This window comes from Lemur catta, chromosome 21 (assembly GCF_020740605.2).
Source record: "Lemur catta isolate mLemCat1 chromosome 21, mLemCat1.pri, whole genome shotgun sequence".
NCBI lineage: Eukaryota > Metazoa > Chordata > Mammalia > Primates > Lemuridae > Lemur > Lemur catta.
The window spans coordinates 6,220,392-6,242,762 of record NC_059148.1 but is presented as its reverse complement, the minus strand read 5'-3'; positions in this window follow the sequence as shown (position 1 = coordinate 6,242,762).

Sequence of the window (22,371 nt, the reverse complement as noted above, 5' to 3'; positions counted from 1 at the left end):
TAACACTCTCCTAGGGCTGAGGCTAACCCTAACCCTAACACTATCCTATGACTGATGCTAACCCTAACCCTAACACTAACACTATCCTAGGGCTGATGCTAACACTAACCCTAACACTATCCTAGGGCTGATGCTAGCCCTAACCCTAACCCTAACACTATCCTCATGCTGATGCTAACCCTAACCGTAACACTATCCTAGGCCTGATGCTAACCCTAACCCTAACCCTAACACTATCCTAGGGTTGATGCTAACCCTAACCCTAACACTATCCTAGGGCTGATGCTAACCATAACGCTAACACTATCCTAGGTCTGATGCTAACCCTAACCCTAACACTATCCTAGGGCCGATGCTAACCCTAACCCTAACCCAACGCTATCCTAGGGCTGATGCTAACCATAACCCTAACACTATCCTAGGTCTGATGCTAACACTAACCCTAACCCTAACACTATCCTAGGGCTGATGCTAACCCTAACCCTATCACTATCCTAGGGATGATGCTAACCCTAACCCTAACGCTAACACTCTCCTAGGGCTGAGGTTAACCCTAACCCTAACACTATGCTAGGGCTGATGCTAACCCTAACCCTAACCCTAACAATATCCTAGGGCTGATGCTCACCCTAACCCTAACCCTAACACTATCCTAGGGCTGATGCTAACCCTAACCCTAACCATAACACTCTCCTAGGGCTGAGGCTAACCCTAACCCTAACACTATCCTATGGCTGATGCTAACCCTAACACGAACACTAACACTATCCTAGGGCTGATGCTAACCCTAATCCTAACACTATCCTAGGGCTGATGCTAAACCTAACCCTAACCCTAACACTATCCTAGGGCTGATGCTAACCCTAACCCTAATACTATCCTAGGGCTTATGCTAACCCTAACCCTAACCTAACACTCTTTTAGGGCTGAGGCTAACCCTAACCCTAACACTATCCTATGGCTGATGCTAACCCTAACACTAACACTAACACTATCCTAGGGCTGATGCTAACACTAACCCTAACAGTATCCTAGGGCTGATGCTAGCCCTAATCCTAACCCTAACACTATCCTAATGCTGATGCTAACCCTAACCGTAACACTATCCTAGGCCTGATGCTAACCCTAACCCTAACCCTAACACTATCCTAGGGCTGATGCTTACCCTAATCCTAACACTATCCTAGGGCTGATGCTAAACCTAACCCTAACCCTAACACTATCCTAGGGCTGATGCTAATCCTAACCCTAATACTATCCTAGGGCTGATGCTAACCCTAACCGTTACCCTAACACTCTCCTAGGCCTAGGCTAACTCTAACCCTAACACTATCCTATGGCTGATGCTAACCCTAACACTAACACTAACACTATCCTAGGGCTGATGCTAATTCTAACCCTAACACTATCCTAGGGCTGATGCTAGCCCTAACTCTAACCCTAACACTATCCTAATGCTGATGCTAACCTTAAAAGTAACACTATCCTAGGCCTGATGCTAACCCTAACCCTAATCCTAAAACTATCCTAGGGCTGATGCTAACCCTAACCCTAACAGTATCCTAGGTCTGATGCTAACACTAACCCTAACGCTAACACTATCCTAGGGCTGATGCTAACCCTCACCCTAACACTATATTAGGGCTGATGTTAACCCTAACCCTAACCCTAACACTATCCTAGGGTTAATGCTAACCCTAACCCTAACACTATCCTAGGGCTGATGCTAACCCTAACTCTAACCCTAACAGTATCCTAGGGCTGATGCCAACCCTAACCCTAACACTATCCTAGGGCTGATGCTAAACCTAACCCTAACACTAACACTATCCTAGGGCTGATGCTAACCCTAACCCTAATTCTATCATAGGGCTGATGCTAACCCTAACCCTAACCCTAAAACTCTCCTAGGGCTGAGGCTAACCCTAACCCTAACAGTATCCTAGGGATGATGCTAACCCTAACACTAACCATAACACTATCCTAGGGCTGATGCTAACCCTAACGCTAACACTATCGTAGGGCTGATGCTAACCATAACCCTAACACTATCCTAGCGCTGAGGCTAACCCTAACCCTAACCCTAACACTATCCAAGGGCTGATGCTGACCCTAACTCTAATACTATCCTAGGGCTGATGCTAACCGTAACGCTAACCCTAACACTATCCTAGGGCTGATGCTAACCCTAACCCTAACACTCTCCTAGGGCTGATGCTAACCCTAACCGTAACCCTAACACTATCCTAGTGCTGATGCTAACCCTAACCCTAACACTATCCTAGGGCTGATGCTAATCCTAACCCTAACCCTAACACTATCCTAGGGCTGATGCTAACCGTAACCCTAACACTATCCTAGGGCTGATGCTAACCCTAACCATAACCCTAACACTATCGTAGGGCTGATGCTAACCATAACCCTAACAGTATCCAAGGGCTGAGGCTAACCGTAACCCTAACCCTAACACTATCCTAGGGCTGATGCTAACCCTAACCCTAACAGAATCCTGGGGCTGATGCTAACCTTAACCCTAACCCTAACACTATCGTAGGGCTGATGCTAACCCTAACCCTAACACTATCCTAGGCTTGATGCTATCCCTAACCCTAACACTATCCTAGGGCTGATGCTAACCCTAACCCTAACCCTAACACGATCCTAAGTCTGATGCTAACCCTAACCCTAACACTATCCTATGGCTTATGCTAACCCTAACCCTAACCCAAACACTATCCTAGGGCTGATGCTAACCCTAATCCTAACACTATCCTAGGGCTGATGCTAAACCTAACCCTAACCCTAACACTATCCTAGGGCTGATGCTAACCCTAACCCTAATACTATCCTAGGGCTGATGCTAACCCTAACCCTAATCCTAACACTCTCCTAGGGCTGAGGCTAACCCTAACCCTAACACTATCCTATGGCTGATGCTAACCCTAAACCTAACACTAACACTATCCTAGGGCTGATGCTAACACTAACCCTAACACTATCCTAGGGCTGATGCTAGCCCTAACCCTAACCCTAACACTATCCTCATGCTGATGCTAACCCTAACCGTAACACTATCCTAGGCCTGATGCTAACCCTAACCCTAACCCTAACACTATCCTAGGGTTGATGCTAACCCTAACCCTAACACTATCCTAGGTCTGAAGCTAACACTAACCCTAACCCTAACACTATCCTAGGGCTGATGCTAACCGTAACCCTAACACTATCCTAGGGCTGATGCTAACCCTAACCATAACCCTAACACTATCGTAGGGCTGATGCTAACCATAACCCTAACAGTATCCTAGGGCTGAGGCTAACCGTAACCCTAACCCTAACACTATCCTAGGGCTGATGCTAACCCTAATCCTAACAGAATCCTGGGGTTGATGCTAACCTGAACCCTAACCCTAACACTATCGTAGGGCTGATGGTAACCCTAACCCTAACACTATCCTAGGCTTGATGCTATCCCTAAACCTAACACTATCCTAGGGCTGATGCTAACCCTAACCCTATCCCTAACACGATCCTAAGTCTGAAGCTAACCCTAACCCTAACACTATCCTATGGCTTATGCTAACCCTAACCCTAACCCAAACACTATCCTAGGGCTGATGCTAACCCTAATCCTAACACTATCCTAAGGCTGATGCTAAACCTAACCCTAACCCTAACACTATCCTAGGGCTGATGCTAACCCTAACCCTAATACTATCCTAGGGCTGATGCTAACCCTAACCCTAATCCTAACACTCTCCTAGGGCTGAGGCTAACCCTAACCCTAACACTATCCTATGGCTGATGCTAACCCTAACCCTAACACTAACACTATCCTAGGGCTGATGCTAACACTAACCCTAACACTATCCTAGGGCTGATGCTAGCCCTTACCCTAACCCTAACACTATCCTCTTGCTGATGCTAACCCTAACCGTAACACTATCCTAGGCCTGATGGTAACCCTAACCCTAACCCTAACACTATCCTAGGGTTGATGCTAACCCTAACCCTAACACTATCCTAGGTCTGAAGCTAACACTAACCCTAACCCTAACACTATCCTAGGGCTGATGCTAACCCTAACACTAATTCTATCATAGGGCTGATGCTAACCCTAACCCTAACCCTAACACTATCCTAGGGCTGATGCTAACCCTAACCCTAACACTATCGTAGGGCGGATGCTAACCATAACCCTAACACTATCCTAGCGCTGAGGCTAACCCTAACCCTAACCCTAACACTATCCAAGTGCTGATGCTGACCCTAACTCTAATACTATCCTAGGGCTGATGCTAACCGTAACGCTAACCCTAACACTATCCTAGGGCTGATGCTAACCCTAACCCTAACACTCTCCTAGGGCTGATGCTAACCCTAACCCTAACCCTAACACTATCCTAGTGCTGATGCTAACCCTAACCCTAACACTATCCTAGGGATGATGCTAACCCTAACCCTAACCCTAACAGTATCCTAGGGCTGATGCTAACCCTAACCCTAACACTATCCTAGGGCTGATGATAACCCTAACCCTAACCCTAACACTATCGTAGGGCTGATGCTAACCATAACCCTCACAGTATCCTAGGGCTGAGGCTAACCCTAACCCTAACCCTAACACTATCCTAGGGCTGATGCTAACCCTAACCCTAACAGAATCCTGGGGCTGATGCTAACCTTAACCCTAACCCTAACACTATCGTAGGGATGATGCTAACCCTAACCCTAACACTATCCTAGGCTTGATGCTATCCCTAACCCTAACACTATCCTAGGGCTGATGCTAACCCTAACACTAACCCTAACACGATCCTAGGTCTGATCTAACCCTAACCCTAACACTATCCTAGGGCTTATGCTAACCCTAACCCTAACCCAAACACTATCCTAGGGCTGATGCTAACCCTAATCCTAACACTATCCTAGGGCTGATGCTAAACCTAACCCTAACCCTAACACTATCCTAGGGCTGATGCTAACCCTAACCCTAATACTATCCTAGGGCTGATGCTAACCCTAACCGTAACCCTAACACTCTCCTAGGCCTAGGCTAACCCTAACCCTAACACTATCCTATGGCTGATGCTAACCCTAACACTAACACTAACACTATCCTAGGGCTGATGCTAATTCTAACCCTAACACTATCCTAGGGCTGATGCTAGCCCTAACTCTAACCCTAACCCTATCCTAATGCTGATGCTAACCTTAACCGTAACACTATCCTAGGCCTGATGCTAACCCTAACCCTAATCCTAAAACTATCCTAGGGCTGCTGCTAACCCTAACCCTAACACTATCCTAGGTCTGATGCTAACACTAACCCTAACCCTAACACTATCCTAGGGCTGATGCTAACCCTCACCCTAACATTATATTAGGGCTGATGTTAACCCTAACCCTAACCCTAACACTATCCTAGGGTTGATGCTAACCCTAACCCTAACACTATCCTAGAGCTGATGCTAACCCTAACTCTAACCCTAACAGTATCCTAGGGCTGATGCCAACCCTAACCCTAACACTATCCTAGGGCTGATGCTAAACCTAACCCTAACCCTAACACTATCCTAGGGCTGATGCTAACCCTAACCCTAATTCTATCATAGGGCTGATGCTAACCCTAACCCTAACCCTAAAACTCTCCTAGGGCTGAGGCTAACCCTAACCCTAACAGTATCCTAGGGCTGATGCTAACCCTAACACTAACCATAACACTATCCTAGGGCTGATGCTAACCCTAACGCTAACACTATCGTAGGGCTGATGCTAACCATAACCCTAACACTATCCTAGCGCTGAGGCTAACCCTAACCCTAACCCTAACACTATCCAAGGGCTGATGCTGACCCTAACTCTAATACTATCCTAGGGCTGATGCTAACCGTAACGCTAACCCTAACACTATCCTAGGGCTGATGCTAACCCTAACACTAACACTCTCCTAGGGCTGATGCTAACCCTAACCGTAACCCTAACACTATCCTAGTGCTGATGCTAACCCTAACCCTAACACTATCCTAGGGCTGATGCTATCCCTAACCCTAACCCTAACACTATCCTAGGGCTGATGCTAACCGTAACCCTAACACTATCCTAGGGCTGATGCTAACCCTAACCCTAACCCTAACACTATCGTAGGGCTGATGCTAACCATAACCCTAACAGTATCCTAGGGTTGAGGCTAACCGTAACCCTAACCCTAACACTATCCGAGGGCTGATGCTAACCCTAACCCTAACAGAATCCTGGGGCTGATGCTAACCTTAACCCTAACCCTAACACTATCGTAGGGCTGATGCTAACCCTAACCCTAACACTATCCTAGGCTTGATGCTAACCCTAACCCTAACACTATCCTATGGCTTATGCTAACCCTAACCCTAACCCAAACAGTATCCTAGGGCTGATGCTAACCCTAATCATAACACTATCCTAGGGCTGATGCTAAACCTAACCCTAACCCTAACACTATCCTAGGGCTGATGCTAACCCTAACCCTAATACTATCCTAGGGCTGATGCTAACCCTAACCCTAATCCTAACACTCTCCTAGGGCTGAGGCTAACCCTAACCCTAACACTATCCTATGGCTGATGCTAACCCTAACCCTAACACTAACACTATCCTAGGGCTGATGCTAACACTAACCCTAACACTATCCTAGGGCTGATGCTAGCCCTAACCCTAACCCTAACACTATCCTCATGCTGATGCTAACCCTAACCGTAACACTGTCCTAGGCCTGATGCTAACCCTAACCCTAACCCTAACACTATCCTAGGGTTGATGCTAACCCTAACCCTAACACTATCCTAGGGCTGATGCTAACCATAACGCTAACACTATCCTAGGTCTGATGCTAACCCTAACCCTAACACTATCCTAGGGCCGATGCTAACCGTAACCCTAACCCAACGCTATCCTAGGGCTGATGCTAACCATAAACCAAACACTATCCTAGGTCTGATGCTAACACTAACCCTAACCCTAACACTATACTAGGGCGGATGCTAACCCTAACCCTAACACTATCCTAGGGATGATGCTAACCCTAACCCTAACGCTAACACTCTCCTAGGGCTGAGGTTAACCCTAACCCTAACACTATGCTAGGGCTGATGCTAACCCTAACCCTAACCCTAACAATATCCTAGGGCTGATGCTCACCCTAACCCTAACCCTAACACTATCCTAGGGCTGATGCTAACCCTAACCCTAACCCTAACACTCTCCTAGGGCTGAGGCTAACCCTAACCCTAACACTATCCTATGGCTGATGCTAACCCTAACACGAACACTAACACTATCCTAGGGCTGATGCTAACCCTAATCCTAACACTATCCTAGGGCTGATGCTAAACCTAACCCTAACCCTAACACTATCCTAGGGCTGATGCTAACCCTAACCCTAATACTATCCTAGGGCTTATGCTAACCCAACCCTAACCTAACACTCTCCTAGGGCTGAGGCTAACCCTAACCCTAACACTATCCTATGGCTGATGCTAACCCTAACCCTAACACTAACACTATCCTAGGGCTGATGCTAACACTAACCCTAACACTATCCTAGGGCTGATGCTAGCCCTAATCCTAACCCTAACACTATCCTAATGCTGATGCTAACCCTAACCGTAACACTATCCTAGGCCTGATGCTAACCCTAACCCTAACCCTAACACTATCCTAGGGTTGATGCTAACCCTAACCCTAACACTATCCTAGGTCTGAAGCTAACACTAACCCTAACCCTAACACTATCCTAGGGCTGATGCTAACCATAACGCTAACACTATCCTAGGTCTGATGCTAACACTAACCTTAACCCTAACACTATCCTAGGGCTGATGCTAGCCCTAACTCTAACCCTAACACTATCCTAATGCTGATGCTAACCCTAACCGTAACACTATCCTAGGCCTGATGCTAACCCTAACCCTAACCCTAACACTATCCTAGGGTTGATGCTAACCCTAACCCTAACACTATCCTAGGTCTGAAGCTAACACTAACCCTAACCCTAACAGTATCCTAGGGCTGATGCTAACCGTAACCCTAACACTATCCTAGGGCTGATGCTAACCCTAACCATAACCCTAACACTATCGTAGGGCTGATGCTAACCATAACCCTAACAGTATCCTAGGGCTGAGGCTAACCGTAACCCTAACCCTAACACTATCCTAGGGCTGATGCTAACCCTAATCCTAACAGAATCCTGGGGCTGATGCTAACCTTAACCCTAACCCTAACACTATCGTAGGGCTGATGGTAACCCTAACCCTAACACTATCCTAGGCTTGATGCTATCCCTAAACCTAACACTATCCTAGGGCTGATGCTAACCCTAACCCTATCCCTAACACGATCCTAAGTCTGATGCTAACCCTAACCCTAACACTATCCTATGGCTTATGCTAACCCTAACCCTAACCCAAACACTATCCTAGGGCTGATGCTAACCCTAATCCTAACACTATCCTAAGGCTGATGCTAAACCTAACCCTAACCCTAACACTATCCTAGGGCTGATGCTAACCCTAACCCTAATACTATCCTAGGGCTGATGCTAACCCTAACCCTAATCCTAACACTCTCCTAGGGCTGAGGCTAACCCTAACCCTAACACTATCCTATGGCTGATGCTAACCCTAACCCTAACACTAACACTATCCTAGGGCTGATGCTAACACTAACCCTAACACTATCCTAGGGCTGATGCTAGCCCTTACCCTAACCCTAACACTATCCTCTTGCTGATGCTAACCCTAACCGTAACACTATCCTAGGCCTGATGGTAACCCTAACCCTAACCCTAACACTATCCTAGGGTTGATGCTAACCCTAACCCTAACACTATCCTAGGTCTGAAGCTAACACTAACCCTAACCCTAACACTATCCTAGGGCTGATGCTAACCCTAACACTAATTCTATCATAGGGCTGATGCTAACCCTAACCCTAACCCTAACACTATCCTAGGGCTGATGCTAACCCTAACCCTAACACTATCGTAGGGCGGATGCTAACCATAACCCTAACACTGTCCTAGCGCTGAGGCTAACCCTAACCCTAACCCTAACACTATCCAAGTGCTGATGCTGACCCTAACTCTAATACTATCCTAGGGCTGATGCTAACCGTAACGCTAACCCTAACACTATCCTAGGGCTGATGCTAACCCTAACCCTAACACTCTCCTAGGGCTGATGCTAACCCTAACCCTAACCCTAACACTATCCTAGTGCTGATGCTAACCCTAACCCTAACACTATCCTAGGGCTGATGCTAACCCTAACCCTAACCCTAACAGTATCCTAGGGCTGATGCTAACCCTAACCCTAACACTATGCTAGGGCTGATGATAACCCTAACCCTAACCCTAACACTATCGTAGGGCTGATGCTAACCATAACCCTCACAGTATCCTAGGGCTGAGGCTAACCCTAACCCTAACCCTAACACTATCCTAGGGCTGATGCTAACCCTAACCCTAACAGAATCCTGGGGCTGATGCTAACCTTAACCCTAACCCTAACACTATCGTAGGGCTGATGCTAACCCTAACCCTAACACTATCCTAGGCTTGATGCTATCCCTAACCCTAACACTATCCTAGGGCTGATGCTAACCCTAACCCTAACCCTAGCACGATCCTAGGTCTGATCTAACCCTAACCCTAACACTATCCTAGGGCTTATGCTAACCCTAACCCTAACCCAAACACTATCCTAGGGCTGATGCTAACCCTAATCCTAACACTATCCTAGGGCTGATGCTAAACCTAACCCTAACCCTAACACTATCCTAGGGCTGATGCTAACCCTAACCCTAATACTATCCTAGGGCTGATGCTAACCCTAACCGTAACCGTAACACTCTTCTAGGCCTAGGCTAACCCTAACCCTAACACTATCCTATGGCTGATGCTAACCCTAACACTAACACTAACACTATCCTAGGGCTGATGCTAATTCTAAACCTAACACTATCCTAGGGCTGATGCTAGCCCTAACTCTAACCCTAACAGTATCCTAATGCTGATGCTAACCTTAACCGTAACACTATCCTAGGCCTGATGCTAACCCTAACCCTAATCCTAAAACTATCCTAGGGCTGATGCTAACCCTAACCCTAACACTATCCTAGGTCTGATGCTAACACTAACCCTAACCCTAACACTATCCTAGGGCTGATGCTAACCCTCACCCTAACATTATATTAGGGCTGATGTTAACCCTAACCCTAACCCTAACACTATCCTAGGGTTGATGCTAACCCTAACCCTAACACTATCCTAGGGCTGATGCTAACCCTAACTCTAACCCTAACAGTATCCTAGGGCTGATGCCAACCCTAACCCTAACACTATCCTAGGGCTGATGCTAAACCTAACCCAAACCCTAACACTATCCTAGGGCTGATGCTAACCCTAACACTAATTCTATCATAGGGCTGATGCTAACCCTAACCCTAACCCTAAAACTCTCCTAGGGCTGAGGCTAACCCTAACTCTAACAGTATCCTAGGGCTGATGCTAACCCTAACACTAACCATAACACTATCCTAGGGCTGATGCTAACCCTAACGCTAACACTATCGTAGGGCTGATGCTAACCATAACCCTAACACTATCCTAGCGCTGAGGCTAACCCTAACCCTAACCCTAACACTATCCAAGGGCTGATGCTGACCCTAACTCTAATACTATCCTAGGGCTGATGCTAACCGTAACGCTAACCCTAACACTATCCTAGTGCTGATGCTAACCCTAACCCTAACACTATCCTAGGGCTGATGCTAACCCTAACCCTAACCCTAACACTATCCTAGTGCTGATGCTAACCGTAACCCTAACACTATCCTAGGGCTGATGCTAACCCTAACCCTAACCCTAACACTATCGTAGGGCTGATGCTAACCATAACCCTAACAGTATCCTAGGGCTGAGGCTAACCGTAACCCTAACCCTAACACTATCCGAGGGCTGATGCTAACCCTAACCCTAACAGAATCCTGGGGCTGATGCTAACCTTAACCCTAACCCTAACACTATCGTAGGGCTGATGCTAACCCTAACCCTAACACTATCCTAGGCTTGATGCTAACCCTAACCCTAACACTATCCTATGGCTTATGCTAACCCTAACCCTAACCCAAACACTATCCTAGGGCTGATGCTAACCCTAATCCTAACACTATCCTAGGGCTGATGCTAAACCTAACCCTAACCGTAACACTATCCTAGGGCTGATGCTAACCCTAACCCTAATACTATCCTAGGGCTGATGCTAACCCTAACCCTAATCCTAACACTCTCCTAGGGCTGAGGCTAACCCTAACCCTAACACTATCCTATGGCTGATGCTAACCCTAACCCTAACACTAACACTATCCTAGGGCTAATGCTAACACTAACCCTAACACTATCCTAGGGCTGATGCTAGCCCTAACCCTAACCCTAACACTATCCTCATGCTGATGCTAACCCTAACCGTAACACTATCCTAGGCCTGATGCTAACCCTAACCCTAACCCTAACACTATCCTAGGGTTGATGCTAACCCTAACCCTAACACTATCCTAGGGCTGATGCTAACCATAACGCTAACACTATCCTAGGTCCGATGCTAACCCTAACCCTAACACTATCCTAGGGCCGATGCTAACCCTAACCCTAACCCAACGCTATCCTAGGGCTGATGCTAACCATAACCCTAACACTATCCTAGGTCTGATGCTAACACTAACCGTAACCCTAACACTATCCTAGGGCTGATGCTAACCCTAACCCTAACACTATCCTAGGGATGATGCTACCCCTAACCCTAACGCTAACACTCTCCTAGGGCTGAGGTTAACCCTAACCCTAACACTATGCTAGGGCTGATGCTAACCCTAACCCTAACCCTAACAATATCCTAGGGCTGATGCTCACCCTAACCCTAACCCTAACACTATCCTAGGGCTGATGCTAACCCTAACCCTAACTCTAACACTCTCCTAGGGCTGAGGCTAACCCTAACCCTAACACTATCCTATGGCTGATGCTAACCCTAACACGAACACTAACACTATCCTAGGGCTGATGCTAACCCTAATCCTAACACTATCCTAGGGCTGATGCTAACCCTAACACTAACCATAACACTATCCTAGGGCTGATGCTATCCCTAACGCTAACACTATCGTAGGGCTGATGCTAACCATAACCCTAACACTATCCTAGCGCTGAGGCTAACCCTAACCCTAACCCTAACACTATCCAAGGGCTGATGCTGACCCTAACTCTAATACTATCCTAGGGCTGATGCTAACCGTAACGCTAACCCTAACACTATCCTAGGGCTGATGCTAACCCTAACCCTAACACTCTCCTAGGGCTGATGCTAACCCTAACCGTAACCCTAACACTATCCTAGTGCTGATGCTAACCCTAACCCTAACACTATCCTAGGGCTGATGCTAACCCTAACCCTAACCCTAACACTATCCTAGGGCTGATGCTAACCGTAACCCTAACACTATCCTAGGGCTGATGCTAACCCTAACCATAACCCTAACACTATCGTAGGGCTGATGCTAACCATAACCCTAACAGTATCCTAGGGCTGAGGCTAACCGTAACCCTAACCCTAACACTATCCTAGGGCTGATGCTAACCCTAACCCTAACAGAATCCTGGGGCTGATGCTAACCTTAACCGTAACCCTAACACTATCGTAGGGGTGATGCTAACCCTAACCCTAACACTATCCTAGGCTTGATGCTAACCCTAACCCTAACACTATCCTATGGCTTATGCTAACCCTAACCCTAACCCAAACACTATCCTAGGGCTGATGCTAACCCTAACCCTAACCCTAACACTATCCTAGGGATGATGCTAACTCTAACCCTAACCCTAACACTATCCTAGGGCTGATGCTAACCCTAACCCTAACACTATCCAAGGGCTGATGCTAACCCTAACCCTAACCCTAACACTATCCTAGGGCTGATGCTAACCCTAACTCTAACACTATCCTAGGGCTGATGCCAACCCTAACCCTAACCCTAACACTCTCCTAGGGCTGATGCTAACCCTAACCCTAACACTATCCTAGGGCTGATGCTAACCCTAACAATAACCCTAACAGTATCCTAGGGCTGAGTCTAACCCTAACCCTAACACTATCCTAGGGCTGATGCTAACCCTAACCCTAACCCTAACACTATCCTAGGGCTGATGCTAACCATCACCCTAACCATAACATTATCCTAGGGCTGATGCTAACCCTAACCCTAACACTATCCTAGGGCTGATGCTAACCCTAACCCTAACCCTAACACTCTCCTAGGGCTGATGCTAACCCTAACCCTAACACTATCCTAGGGCTGATGCTAACCCTAACAATAACCCTAACAGTATCCTAGGGCTGAGTCTAACCCTAACCCTAGCACTGTCCTAGGGCTGATGCTAACCCTAACCCTAAACCTAACACTATCCTAGGGCTGATGCTAACCCTAACCCTAACACTATCCTATGGCTGATGCTAACCCTAACCCTAACCCTAACACTATCCTAAGGCTGATGCTAACCCTAACCCTAACAGTATCCTAGACCTCATGCTAACCCTAACCCTAACCCTAACACTATATTAGGGCTGATGCTAACCCTAACCCTAACACTATCCTAGGGCTGATGCTAACCCTAACCCTAACCCTAACAGTATCCTAAGGCTGATGCTAACCCTAACCCTAACACACTCCTAGGCCTGATGCTAACCCTAACCCTAACACTAACACTATCCTAGGGCTGATGCTAACCCTAATCCTAACACTATCCTAGGGCTGATGCTAAACCTAACCCTAACCCTAACACTATCCTAGGGCTGATGCTAACCCTAACCCTAATACTATCCTAGGGCTTATGCTAACCCTAACCCTAACCTAACACTCTTTTAGGGCTGAGGCTAACCCTAACCCTAACACTATCCTATGGCTGATGCTAACCCTAACACTAACACTAACACTATCCTAGGGCTGATGCTAACACTAACCCTAACAGTATCCTAGGGCTGATGCTAGCCCTAATCCTAACCCTAACACTATCCTAATGCTGATGCTAACCCTAACCGTAACACTATCCTAGGCCTGATGCTAACCCTAACCCTAACCCTAACACTATCCTAGGGCTGATGCTTACCCTAATCCTAACACTATCCTAGGGCTGATGCTAAACCTAACCCTAACCCTAACACTATCCTAGGGCTGATGCTAATCCTAACCCTAATACTATCCTAGGGCTGATGCTAACCCTAACCGTTACCCTAACACTCTCCTAGGCCTAGGCTAACTCTAACCCTAACACTATCCTATGGCTGATGCTAACCCTAACACTAACACTAACACTATCCTAGGGCTGATGCTAATTCTAACCCTAACACTATCCTAGGGCTGATGCTAGCCCTAACTCTAACCCTAACACTATCCTAATGCTGATGCTAACCTTAAAAGTAACACTATCCTAGGCCTGATGCTAACCCTAACCCTAATCCTAAAACTATCCTAGGGCTGATGCTAACCCTAACCCTAACAGTATCCTAGGTCTGATGCTAACACTAACCCTAACGCTAACACTATCCTAGGGCTGATGCTAACCCTCACCCTAACACTATATTAGGGCTGATGTTAACCCTAACCCTAACCCTAACACTATCCTAGGGTTAATGCTAACCCTAACCCTAACACTATCCTAGGGCTGATGCTAACCCTAACTCTAACCCTAACAGTATCCTAGGGCTGATGCCAACCCTAACCCTAACACTATCCTAGGGCTGATGCTAAACCTAACCCTAACACTAACACTATCCTAGGGCTGATGCTAACCCTAACCCTAATTCTATCATAGGGCTGATGCTAACCCTAACCCTAACCCTAAAACTCTCCTAGGGCTGAGGCTAACCCTAACCCTAACAGTATCCTAGGGATGATGCTAACCCTAACACTAACCATAACACTATCCTAGGGCTGATGCTAACCCTAACGCTAACACTATCGTAGGGCTGATGCTAACCATAACCCTAACACTATCCTAGCGCTGAGGCTAACCCTAACCCTAACCCTAACACTATCCAAGGGCTGATGCTGACCCTAACTCTAATACTATCCTAGGGCTGATGCTAACCGTAACGCTAACCCTAACACTATCCTAGGGCTGATGCTAACCCTAACCCTAACACTCTCCTAGGGCTGATGCTAACCCTAACCGTAACCCTAACACTATCCTAGTGCTGATGCTAACCCTAACCCTAACACTATCCTAGGGCTGATGCTAATCCTAACCCTAACCCTAACACTATCCTAGGGCTGATGCTAACCGTAACCCTAACACTATCCTAGGGCTGATGCTAACCCTAACCATAACCCTAACACTATCGTAGGGCTGATGCTAACCATAACCCTAACAGTATCCAAGGGCTGAGGCTAACCGTAACCCTAACCCTAACACTATCCTAGGGCTGATGCTAACCCTAACCCTAACAGAATCCTGGGGCTGATGCTAACCTTAACCCTAACCCTAACACTATCGTAGGGCTGATGCTAACCCTAACCCTAACACTATCCTAGGCTTGATGCTATCCCTAACCCTAACACTATCCTAGGGCTGATGCTAACCCTAACCCTAACCCTAACACGATCCTAAGTCTGATGCTAACCCTAACCCTAACACTATCCTATGGCTTATGCTAACCCTAACCCTAACCCAAACACTATCCTAGGGCTGATGCTAACCCTAATCCTAACACTATCCTAGGGCTGATGCTAAACCTAACCCTAACCCTAACACTATCCTAGGGCTGATGCTAACCCTAACCCTAATACTATCCTAGGGCTGATGCTAACCCTAACCCTAATCCTAACACTCTCCTAGGGCTGAGGCTAACCCTAACCCTAACACTATCCTATGGCTGATGCTAACCCTAAACCTAACACTAACACTATCCTAGGGCTGATGCTAACACTAACCCTAACACTATCCTAGGGCTGATGCTAGCCCTAACCCTAACCCTAACACTATCCTCATGCTGATGCTAACCCTAACCGTAACACTATCCTAGGCCTGATGCTAACCCTAACCCTAACCCTAACACTATCCTAGGGTTGATGCTAACCCTAACCCTAACACTATCCTAGGTCTGAAGCTAACACTAACCCTAACCCTAACACTATCCTAGGGCTGATGCTAACCGTAACCCTAACACTATCCTAGGGCTGATGCTAACCCTAACCATAACCCTAACACTATCGTAGGGCTGATGCTAACCATAACCCTAACAGTATCCTAGGGCTGAGGCTAACCGTAACCCTAACCCTAACACTATCCTAGGGCTGATGCTAACCCTAATCCTAACAGAATCCTGGGGTTGATGCTAACCTGAACCCTAACCCTAACACTATCGTAGGGCTGATGGTAACCCTAACCCTAACACTATCCTAGGCTTGATGCTATCCCTAAACCTAACACTATCCTAGGGCTGATGCTAACCCTAACCCTATCCCTAACACGATCCTAAGTCTGAAGCTAACCCTAACCCTAACACTATCCTATGGCTTATGCTAACCCTAACCCTAACCCAAACACTATCCTAGGGCTGATGCTAACCCTAATCCTAACACTATCCTAAGGCTGATGCTAAACCTAACCCTAACCCTAACACTATCCTAGGGCTGATGCTAACCCTAACCCTAATACTATCCTAGGGCTGATGCTAACCCTAACCCTAATCCTAACACTCTCCTAGGGCTGAGGCTAACCCTAACCCTAACACTATCCTATGGCTGATGCTAACCCTAACCCTAACACTAACACTATCCTAGGGCTGATGCTAACACTAACCCTAACACTATCCTAGGGCTGATGCTAGCCCTTACCCTAACCCTAACACTATCCTCTTGCTGATGCTAACCCTAACCGTAACACTATCCTAGGCCTGATGGTAACCCTAACCCTAACCCTAACACTATCCTAGGGTTGATGCTAACCCTAACCCTAACACTATCCTAGGTCTGAAGCTAACACTAACCCTAACCCTAACACTATCCTAGGGCTGATGCTAACCCTAACACTAATTCTATCATAGGGCTGATGCTAACCCTAACCCTAACCCTAACACTATCCTAGGGCTGATGCTAACCCTAACCCTAACACTATCGTAGGGCGGATGCTAACCATAACCCTAACACTATCCTAGCGCTGAGGCTAACCCTAACCCTAACCCTAACACTATCCAAGTGCTGATGCTGACCCTAACTCTAATACTATCCTAGGGCTGATGCTAACCGTAACGCTAACCCTAACACTATCCTAGGGCTGATGCTAACCCTAACCCTAACACTCTCCTAGGGCTGATGCTAACCCTAACCCTAACCCTAACACTATCCTAGTGCTGATGCTAACCCTAACCCTAACACTATCCTAGGGATGATGCTAACCCTAACCCTAACCCTAACAGTATCCTAGGGCTGATGCTAACCCTAACCCTAACACTATCCTAGGGCTGATGATAACCCTAACCCTAACCCTAACACTATCGTAGGGCTGATGCTAACCATAACCCTCACAGTATCCTAGGGCTGAGGCTAACCCTAACCCTAACCCTAACACTATCCTAGGGCTGATGCTAACCCTAACCCTAACAGAATCCTGGGGCTGATGCTAACCTTAACCCTAACCCTAACACTATCGTAGGGATGATGCTAACCCTAACCCTAACACTATCCTAGGCTTGATGCTATCCCTAACCCTAACACTATCCTAGGGCTGATGCTAACCCTAACACTAACCCTAACACGATCCTAGGTCTGATCTAACCCTAACCCTAACACTATCCTAGGGCTTATGCTAACCCTAACCCTAACCCAAACACTATCCTAGGGCTGATGCTAACCCTAATCCTAACACTATCCTAGGGCTGATGCTAAACCTAACCCTAACCCTAACACTATCCTAGGGCTGATGCTAACCCTAACCCTAATACTATCCTAGGGCTGATGCTAACCCTAACCGTAACCCTAACACTCTCCTAGGCCTAGGCTAACCCTAACCCTAACACTATCCTATGGCTGATGCTAACCCTAACACTAACACTAACACTATCCTAGGGCTGATGCTAATTCTAACCCTAACACTATCCTAGGGCTGATGCTAGCCCTAACTCTAACCCTAACCCTATCCTAATGCTGATGCTAACCTTAACCGTAACACTATCCTAGGCCTGATGCTAACCCTAACCCTAATCCTAAAACTATCCTAGGGCTGCTGCTAACCCTAACCCTAACACTATCCTAGGTCTGATGCTAACACTAACCCTAACCCTAACACTATCCTAGGGCTGATGCTAACCCTCACCCTAACATTATATTAGGGCTGATGTTAACCCTAACCCTAACCCTAACACTATCCTAGGGTTGATGCTAACCCTAACCCTAACACTATCCTAGAGCTGATGCTAACCCTAACTCTAACCCTAACAGTATCCTAGGGCTGATGCCAACCCTAACCCTAACACTATCCTAGGGCTGATGCTAAACCTAACCCTAACCCTAACACTATCCTAGGGCTGATGCTAACCCTAACCCTAATTCTATCATAGGGCTGATGCTAACCCTAACCCTAACCCTAAAACTCTCCTAGGGCTGAGGCTAACCCTAACCCTAACAGTATCCTAGGGCTGATGCTAACCCTAACACTAACCATAACACTATCCTAGGGCTGATGCTAACCCTAACGCTAACACTATCGTAGGGCTGATGCTAACCATAACCCTAACACTATCCTAGCGCTGAGGCTAACCCTAACCCTAACCCTAACACTATCCAAGGGCTGATGCTGACCCTAACTCTAATACTATCCTAGGGCTGATGCTAACCGTAACGCTAACCCTAACACTATCCTAGGGCTGATGCTAACCCTAACACTAACACTCTCCTAGGGCTGATGCTAACCCTAACCGTAACCCTAACACTATCCTAGTGCTGATGCTAACCCTAACCCTAACACTATCCTAGGGCTGATGCTATCCCTAACCCTAACCCTAACACTATCCTAGGGCTGATGCTAACCGTAACCCTAACACTATCCTAGGGCTGATGCTAACCCTAACCCTAACCCTAACACTATCGTAGGGCTGATGCTAACCATAACCCTAACAGTATCCTAGGGTTGAGGCTAACCGTAACCCTAACCCTAACACTATCCGAGGGCTGATGCTAACCCTAACCCTAACAGAATCCTGGGGCTGATGCTAACCTTAACCCTAACCCTAACACTATCGTAGGGCTGATGCTAACCCTAACCCTAACACTATCCTAGGCTTGATGCTAACCCTAACCCTAACACTATCCTATGGCTTATGCTAACCCTAACCCTAACCCAAACAGTATCCTAGGGCTGATGCTAACCCTAATCATAACACTATCCTAGGGCTGATGCTAAACCTAACCCTAACCCTAACACTATCCTAGGGCTGATGCTAACCCTAACCCTAATACTATCCTAGGGCTGATGCTAACCCTAACCCTAATCCTAACACTCTCCTAGGGCTGAGGCTAACCCTAACCCTAACACTATCCTATGGCTGATGCTAACCCTAACCCTAACACTAACACTATCCTAGGGCTGATGCTAACACTAACCCTAACACTATCCTAGGGCTGATGCTAGCCCTAACCCTAACCCTAACACTATCCTCATGCTGATGCTAACCCTAACCGTAACACTGTCCTAGGCCTGATGCTAACCCTAACCCTAACCCTAACACTATCCTAGGGTTGATGCTAACCCTAACCCTAACACTATCCTAGGGCTGATGCTAACCATAACGCTAACACTATCCTAGGTCTGATGCTAACCCTAACCCTAACACTATCCTAGGGCCGATGCTAACCGTAACCCTAACCCAACGCTATCCTAGGGCTGATGCTAACCATAAACCAAACACTATCCTAGGTCTGATGCTAACACTAACCCTAACCCTAACACTATACTAGGGCGGATGCTAACCCTAACCCTAACACTATCCTAGGGATGATGCTAACCCTAACCCTAACGCTAACACTCTCCTAGGGCTGAGGTTAACCCTAACCCTAACACTATGCTAGGGCTGATGCTAACCCTAACCCTAACCCTAACAATATCCTAGGGCTGATGCTCACCCTAACCCTAACCCTAACACTATCCTAGGGCTGATGCTAACCCTAACCCTAACCCTAACACTCTCCTAGGGCTGAGGCTAACCCTAACCCTAACACTATCCTATGGCTGATGCTAACCCTAACACGAACACTAACACTATCCTAGGGCTGATGCTAACCCTAATCCTAACACTATCCTAGGGCTGATGCTAAACCTAACCCTAACCCTAACACTATCCTAGGGCTGATGCTAACCCTAACCCTAATACTATCCTAGGGCTTATGCTAACCCAACCCTAACCTAACACTCTCCTAGGGCTGAGGCTAACCCTAACCCTAACACTATCCTATGGCTGATGCTAACCCTAACCCTAACACTAACACTATCCTAGGGCTGATGCTAACACTAACCCTAACACTATCCTAGGGCTGATGCTAGCCCTAATCCTAACCCTAACACTATCCTAATGCTGATGCTAACCCTAACCGTAACACTATCCTAGGCCTGATGCTAACCCTAACCCTAACCCTAACACTATCCTAGGGTTGATGCTAACCCTAACCCTAACACTATCCTAGGTCTGAAGCTAACACTAACCCTAACCCTAACACTATCCTAGGGCTGATGCTAACCATAACGCTAACACTATCCTAGGTCTGATGCTAACACTAACCTTAACCCTAACACTATCCTAGGGCTGATGCTAGCCCTAACTCTAACCCTAACACTATCCTAATGCTGATGCTAACCCTAACCGTAACACTATCCTAGGCCTGATGCTAACCCTAACCCTAACCCTAACACTATCCTAGGGTTGATGCTAACCCTAACCCTAACACTATCCTAGGTCTGAAGCTAACACTAACCCTAACCCTAACAGTATCCTAGGGCTGATGCTAACCGTAACCCTAACACTATCCTAGGGCTGATGCTAACCCTAACCATAACCCTAACACTATCGTAGGGCTGATGCTAACCATAACCCTAACAGTATCCTAGGGCTGAGGCTAACCGTAACCCTAACCCTAACACTATCCTAGGGCTGATGCTAACCCTAATCCTAACAGAATCCTGGGGCTGATGCTAACCTTAACCCTAACCCTAACACTATCGTAGGGCTGATGGTAACCCTAACCCTAACACTATCCTAGGCTTGATGCTATCCCTAAACCTAACACTATCCTAGGGCTGATGCTAACCCTAACCCTATCCCTAACACGATCCTAAGTCTGATGCTAACCCTAACCCTAACACTATCCTATGGCTTATGCTAACCCTAACCCTAACCCAAACACTATCCTAGGGCTGATGCTAACCCTAATCCTAACACTATCCTAAGGCTGATGCTAAACCTAACCCTAACCCTAACACTATCCTAGGGCTGATGCTAACCCTAACCCTAATACTATCCTAGGGCTGATGCTAACCCTAACCCTAATCCTAACACTCTCCTAGGGCTGAGGCTAACCCTAACCCTAACACTATCCTATGGCTGATGCTAACCCTAACCCTAACACTAACACTATCCTAGGGCTGATGCTAACACTAACCCTAACACTATCCTAGGGCTGATGCTAGCCCTTACCCTAACCCTAACACTATCCTCTTGCTGATGCTAACCCTAACCGTAACACTATCCTAGGCCTGATGGTAACCCTAACCCTAACCCTAACACTATCCTAGGGTTGATGCTAACCCTAACCCTAACACTATCCTAGGTCTGAAGCTAACACTAACCCTAACCCTAACACTATCCTAGGGCTGATGCTAACCCTAACACTAATTCTATCATAGGGCTGATGCTAACCCTAACCCTAACCCTAACACTATCCTAGGGCTGATGCTAACCCTAACCCTAACACTATCGTAGGGCGGATGCTAACCATAACCCTAACACTGTCCTAGCGCTGAGGCTAACCCTAACCCTAACCCTAACACTATCCAAGTGCTGATGCTGACCCTAACTCTAATACTATCCTAGGGCTGATGCTAACCGTAACGCTAACCCTAACACTATCCTAGGGCTGATGCTAACCCTAACCCTAACACTCTCCTAGGGCTGATGCTAACCCTAACCCTAACCCTAACACTATCCTAGTGCTGATGCTAACCCTAACCCTAACACTATCCTAGGGCTGATGCTAACCCTAACCCTAACCCTAACAGTATCCTAGGGCTGATGC